At 38.6% G+C, this 6368-nt stretch overlaps 1 protein-coding gene across 3 annotated transcripts in view; it reads left to right on the top strand.

Moving 5' to 3' along the window:
- The first annotated feature begins 1408 nt into the window (after positions 1-1408).
- The window catches only part of LOC121898175 (multiple epidermal growth factor-like domains protein 11), a 172331-nt gene continuing 167371 nt past the window's right edge, over positions 1409-6368 (top strand). For 2 of the 3 annotated variants that reach the window (XM_042413091.1, XM_042413109.1), the window contains exon 1: positions 1409-1720. The gene's annotated coding sequence lies outside the window, so the exon portion shown is untranslated. Of the gene's footprint in view, positions 1721-2501; positions 2605-6368 lie in introns of those variants that run through there. The other variant, XM_042413092.1, reaches the window with a different exon arrangement.

The following is a 6368-nucleotide window of genomic DNA, read 5'->3' as shown; positions in this document are numbered from 1 at the left end:
GGTCACATTTCACATGTCTATGAGTTGTTAACAGCTCCACCAAATAGTGATTTTTCCCTCTAAACTTCTCACATGCTTTCATTTCAATAAATGCTCAAATGATCCAATATTTCAGTAAAAGTCAAAGATTAGAGAAAAAGTCCAAAAACTGAAAACAGATTTGTGTATCAGAACTTTGTTTTTTCTTCTTTCCTCTCCCATTAATCATCTCACGACCCCTCAGATTTATCTGCTGACCCTTTGGAGGGGCCCGACCCCTAGGTTGGGAACCACTGGACTAAACTAGCTAACTGTATATAAAGTAGTGTAAACTAGCTCCACCTCCAGCAGCTACAACAGTAACATGCTGCTCTAACACTGATGCTTCACTATTAATAATCTAATGATGTCATATATAATAATATATCAGTCAGAGGGACCAAACCACTACTTTTACTGCAATACTTTGACTATATCAAGCTCATAATACTTATGTACTTTTACTGTAATACCTTAACTACATCAAGCTCATAATATTTATACAATATACTTCTATTGTAGTAGGATTTTTCATTAGGACTTTTACTTGTAATGGAGTATTTTACATTGTTGTATTGGTAGTTTTGGTAGGATCTGGACACTTCTTCCATCACTGAAAAGAAAGGAGCAGATTGTGTCCAGTTAAACAGAATTAATCTGTCCAGCAGTAAAACATCAGCCATGGAACTGTGTTTTAGAAAGAGAGTCACTGTCAGACTAGAAACCAGTCAGTGCTGTAAGAGGGTTTGGCTGTACTGGTTTCTTAAAAACACATGATAAAGCATTAAAGATGGAGGACCAGTAACCAGAATGTATATAGCTAATACTTCATACTACATATAATACAATACATGATATGTGAAATGTGATAACATACAATACATAATACTTATGCAGTTTTACTTAAGTATGATTTTTCATGCAGGACTTTTACTTGTAATGGAGTATTTTTACATTGTTGTATTAGTACTTTTACTGAAGTAAAGGATCTGAATACTTCTTCCATCGCTGGCTAACTGTCCAGCACAAAACGTAAGAGAGCAGAAATAAAGAAGTAATGGGAGAAGAAAGTTCAAATTTAGCCGTTACAGCTGTTGTCTCTGGTGGAGTCAACAAAGGCTAAAACACCAGTAAATCTTGGACATAAATTAAGTAATAAACAGGTGGCTCAAGTGAAAAAGATGCCCATTTTTCTGTTAGCATGCTGGCAAAAATTAATAAGCTAAATGCTCATCAGCTAGTTTTTTAGTTTAGTTTTTTCTCCTTTGGTCATAAAAACGAATTAGCTATAATTGATATTCAGACATCAGCAATCAAATTGGTGTAATAACTGTATTTATTTTTAATAGAATATGTTCAGTTTTTTGACTTTCTTGTAAAACAGCGTGTTTCCCCCTCCCGAAGGCGGCGGTGCTTGGGGGGGAGTCCTCTCGCTGAGTCCGCTGCTCTTTGGCTGCGCTGTGGAGAGAAGCTGCAGCGCAGCATCAGCACAGACACTGAGCTCAAGTTGGCAACTACACCATCACTGATGCTGAGGACTTTACTCATGTTTCCACCGCGACATTCATCATTCACATGTTTTTTTTTTTTAAACTCTAATCACTTTCAGCCATGTCAACCGTCAGCGTCGCTTTTTTAACACCACATTTACTCTTTGCATGCAGTCCACCAGAATGAACTTTATTTAGGACGCATCCTGCAGGTAAGCGCTAAAGCTGTTTTTGGTGACTCTATCATGTTTTTAATTACCTAAAAAATGTACCAGTTATTCAGTAAAGAACAGAAGGATCTCTATGGAATAATCATTTAATCTTAAACCCGGTTTTGCATCAGTAAGTTTATAATCACCTCATCGCGCTCATATCTGTCCTTTTTTTAAAAATCTTAACGTCGTAATATTCCTCCAGTATTCCCTTTAACACGTTTTCTGTTGTAATATTAATATCTCTACTGCAGATTATCCTTCTGAAGTTGATTATAGGATTGCAGTTGCAAAGACTCCGGTCGATTCGCACTAGATGAATAAACCCTTTTATCATATTATAACCTTAAATAACCTGCATGTGTTTATAATCTAGCTGCATGATTCAGTTTTTAGCTATATGTGCAAAAATTTGAGCAACTTGAGCAAACCTTATTGATATTTTTCTGTTAAGAAGGAATCACAGTTATTGCACGTGCCAGATTCTTCTAATTAGATTATCAGTCATTTAAATTATAGCTGTTGTTAATGCAAAAAAAAAAAAGTTTTTATGAAACTACACTATATGCTTTCTTGACGTCCAGTCACTGTAGGGATTTTCCTTATTTAAACAAGTTGCTTTACTATCAATTGCTTCATCCTGCTGTGCAGTCCTGCAGGTGCCAGAGCTCTGCTGGATTTTTATTCCAGTCATCTAATCGGGATGTAATCGACCTTGGCCGACGGGTGAATGCAATTAACTGTAATCAAGTCACTTGTAGGACAGACCTGGACTAAAAAACTGCAGTGAGGTTCTTTACTCTGGATGCTGAGGACTGAAAAATGCTGGTTTATATTGACACAGTTTCCCCAGCTAGAAGTCTGGACTCTACAGTGATCAAAAGGTTTGGCCGTTAATTAGATGATCATTGCTGTTGTAGTACTAGCATTGATTCCCCTGAGGCGTCCCAGCAGGCAGACTTTACACAGGGAGTCTCACACTGAAGCCACTAGATGGCGATGTTGAGCAAACCTTCAGCTGGTCTGCTCATGGATTCTCATACTGAACATAGTGTGTTTAGGAGGTTTCAGGTCATGTCTCTTGGAGGATTGTTTTCAAAAATGTCACATTAATGGAAATATTCTGAATGAATGTAAAGCTCAAAGTGAACCCAAACAGTGAGGAAGAAAGCTGGAAGTGCTTGAGAGAAGAGCTGCTCAGGTTCCTGTTCTGTGTTTCTCTCCTCAAGTAGCTCCATTTGCTTCGCTGCTTTAGTCGGAGAATGTGCTGTGCAATATGTCACTGAGACATTTGTCACAAATGTGCCCTCGCAATAATAATAATGCAGCTTTTGACGACTCCTGAGCTCTTACGTTAATTAAATGTTTTACTTGTTAAGATGATGCTGTGTGTGTGTGTGTGTGTGAGAGAGAGAGAGAGAGAGCTGCTGATGCCTGTGATGGAGGGTCAACAGTTCAGTTGAAGAATCATTTCAGGATCTTAAGTTGCCAGAAGTGTGAGTTCTGCACTCTGCGAAAGTGCAAGATGCGACAAAAGGTTGTTAAAGAAAAAAAAAAAGAAAAAGAAGAAGCTGCATTTATCTCAGGGGGAAAAAAACCCCGCAGTAAATGAGACTGATGGCAGATGGCTGCAGACTCTCAAACGACTAAACCTGAGTCTGAGAATCTCTGGAGCACATGTCTTGCACTTGAAGTAAGTTGAGGCCATGCTTGACTGGAAAGAAGAGTGCTGTTTGATATGTAAATAAACCCTGTTATCTTCCAGGTAAGGATAATTCTGTTTCAATGGAAAATACTTATATTACTTTAATAGTCAATGCTCATGAGATTAAAAAAAAAAAAAAGAAAAATGCAAATTTGAGATACTTTTAAACATATATCAGACTTTGCTTTAGATTTAGTTTAAAGGAGGAGTTCACAATGTTTCAAGTGTGTCTTAAAGCAACAGTCAGGAGCCCAAATGAACACTGAAAGAGGTTTTGTTTGCTTTAATCATTCGTCCTCTTCATGCTGGTTATTAGATCATCTAATGTGCTTTCAATGTAAGTGATGGAGGACAAAACCCAAAGATTATCTGAAGCTAATATGAAGCTTCAGCAGTCTTGTTAGCATCAAATTCCCTCTTTGTGTTTCCCTGTTGAGCTGCGGTGGAGATATAAGATTTTATCTTATATCGGGATAAAAACACTCAAAGATAATTTAATCGTGGTGAATTTCCATTATCGTGATAATTGCGAATATTCTCACATGAGTGGCTTGAGAAAGCTGCCCGGCTCACTAACATACAGTCGTATTGATTTCCTGATTTATTTTGAATTGCCGTTTGCCACGAGGGCGACTTTCCAGTCATCGGTCACCACGGTTGAAGGCTGAGGATGTGAATGTTTGGACGTCAGGTTGATAAAGTAGATTCTTTTTATTAATGGATGAATTTCTTTCCTGTCTCATTGTGATTACCTGCTGAGTGTTGGTGAGAGTCTGAATCTGTCCTTGTTTGTTTTTAACAAAAAAAAAAAAAAGATTTGTGTCCTATGATGCAATAAAAAATATTTGTTTCTTCGCAAAATGAAAGTTAAAGTGATTCCAGTTGGTTTTAGTGCCTTTTAAGAGTTTTAAGCGTATTTTGATGATTATCAGGATCTTCATGTCGTCTGTGGCTAAAGTATAGAAACAAAAAGAGGAACTTGTTGAGATATCTGCTTGATTTGACTCATTTGGACGCTGAAGCTTCATATTAGCTTCAGATAAACTTTTAAATACATTTTTGTCCTCCATCACTTCCATTGTAAGTGCATCATGAAGGGATCCTCTAATGGTCAGTATGAACAGGAGCATGTTTCAATGTTTTTTAAGGTGCTTCATGTCAGTAAAATAGAAATGATTTCTTTATTATGTGACAAGAAAATATTAAGACTAAAAATCTAAACGTCTTTTGAAAAAAAAGATCAAGTATGAATTAATTATGATCAGGACAGCCTTCAGTACTTTAACTACCAATACTTATTTGTGGCTGCAGTGATGGGAGTCATTAAAAAGTCTATATGAAAAATAACACATCGTCTGCTTTTAATAATCCGTTCCCCGCAACACTCCTGCGCTCCTGATTTTGCCCGTTAACTGTAAACATAATTCCAATCACCGCTTAAATAATAACATGCTGTTGAGAGCAGAGGATTGAAGTGTATCACCAGTAGTAATGGTTCCTCCAGGCTAGTGGCCCCCCCCCCCCCCCCCCCCCCCCCCACATGCATACAAAACCAAAACAGTCCACACAAAGCCATTAACCACCTGATCTGCTGCAGAAATACAGGAGGAATACTGGAGCAAGCGGTGCACGGTCCCTCTCGGCTTTTTTCAATGCTGTGTAGAAACAGGAAAGTACTGTTTGTCAGTCTACCAGCACATTAAACTGGACTTTCCATTTCTATTTCATTCCAAAAAGCTATTCATATTCATGCTCATTTTGGAGAGAGAGAGAAAAATTTCTGCCTGGAGCACATCAGGCAATATTTTGCAAAAGATAAACAATCCTAGGCACAAAAAATGATGTTCTATTTTATACACAGATGTCCAACGAAGACTCAAAACTAACCTGTGATGTGCTTTACCTTCGTTAAAGCGGCCAGTACAGAAAGACGGAGCTTTTGTTTTGTTTTACAGAACTATTGCTGAAATAATATCACAAAACTTCACAGATAATTCAGCCAAATATCTGTAAAACGTCGACGATACATCATTGTGTATTTACTAGATAATAAAGCATGTTCAGAGACGTTGACCTCACGGGTGACGCTGTGTGAGAGTCTGACAATGTCCGTCCCCTTCCAATCTGGACAGATCATGATCCTCGGAGGCAGCAGCCGCTCAGTTTCCAGTCTGCTGAACCCTTTCAACTGGGAATCCTCCATGTTCTGTCAGATCAATACACGTAATCAGTGTTGATAAATGGGAGAACACTGGCTGTTGTTTCTCAAGGACATGTTATATCGGAGTTCCAACGCTTGTGGTCGGCTTCTTTTGCATGGAAAGTTGTTTTTTTTCCCTGAGCTGCTTACGCTGCATTATCAAGTATCTTCCCAGTGTAAGACTGGGAAACATCATCTTCATCAATGTAATCTTTGTGAGTTTTTAAAAGGTGTTTCATGCATTCTGTTTTTTCTTTTTTCTCCCAGCGACTTGCATTTCTGCATACGTTTTTGTTTATCACATCAGAAATGAGAGATGAAAATCTTGAGCCTTATTTATGATGCTCCTGAGCAAAACCGTCTGGTCGCTGAGAAGGTGTCTTTGTGTGTGTGTGTGTGTTTGAGGGAGGGGGGGTGGGGGGGGGGCTGGTTATGAATTATGGAGAGACTTCGTCAAGAAGTTTGAGCCCTGTTCTCTCATTCTTGAGATGAGGCAACGGCAAAACATCAGTCATGAAATTCAAATAGCTCATGAGGTGGAGGTAAAAAGGGAGAGACCATTAAGGCCAGCAGCCCATCGGCTCTCACAGCATCTTATTCATCCTGCAACAAAGGCAAAGCGGAGGAGAAAGAGGAGGAAAAAAAAAAAAGCAACATGAAAGACTTTTAAGTGGTTCTGCCTGGTGGGTACTTTGGAGTGGACAGGAAGGAGGATGATGGAGCTGACCATTACAAAACATCAT

Source organism: Thunnus maccoyii, chromosome 1 (genome assembly GCF_910596095.1).
Source record: "Thunnus maccoyii chromosome 1, fThuMac1.1, whole genome shotgun sequence".
Taxonomy (NCBI): Eukaryota; Metazoa; Chordata; class Actinopteri; order Scombriformes; family Scombridae; genus Thunnus; species Thunnus maccoyii.
Note: the sequence above shows the minus strand (reverse complement) of the source record. Positions and strands in the feature narration are given on the sequence as shown.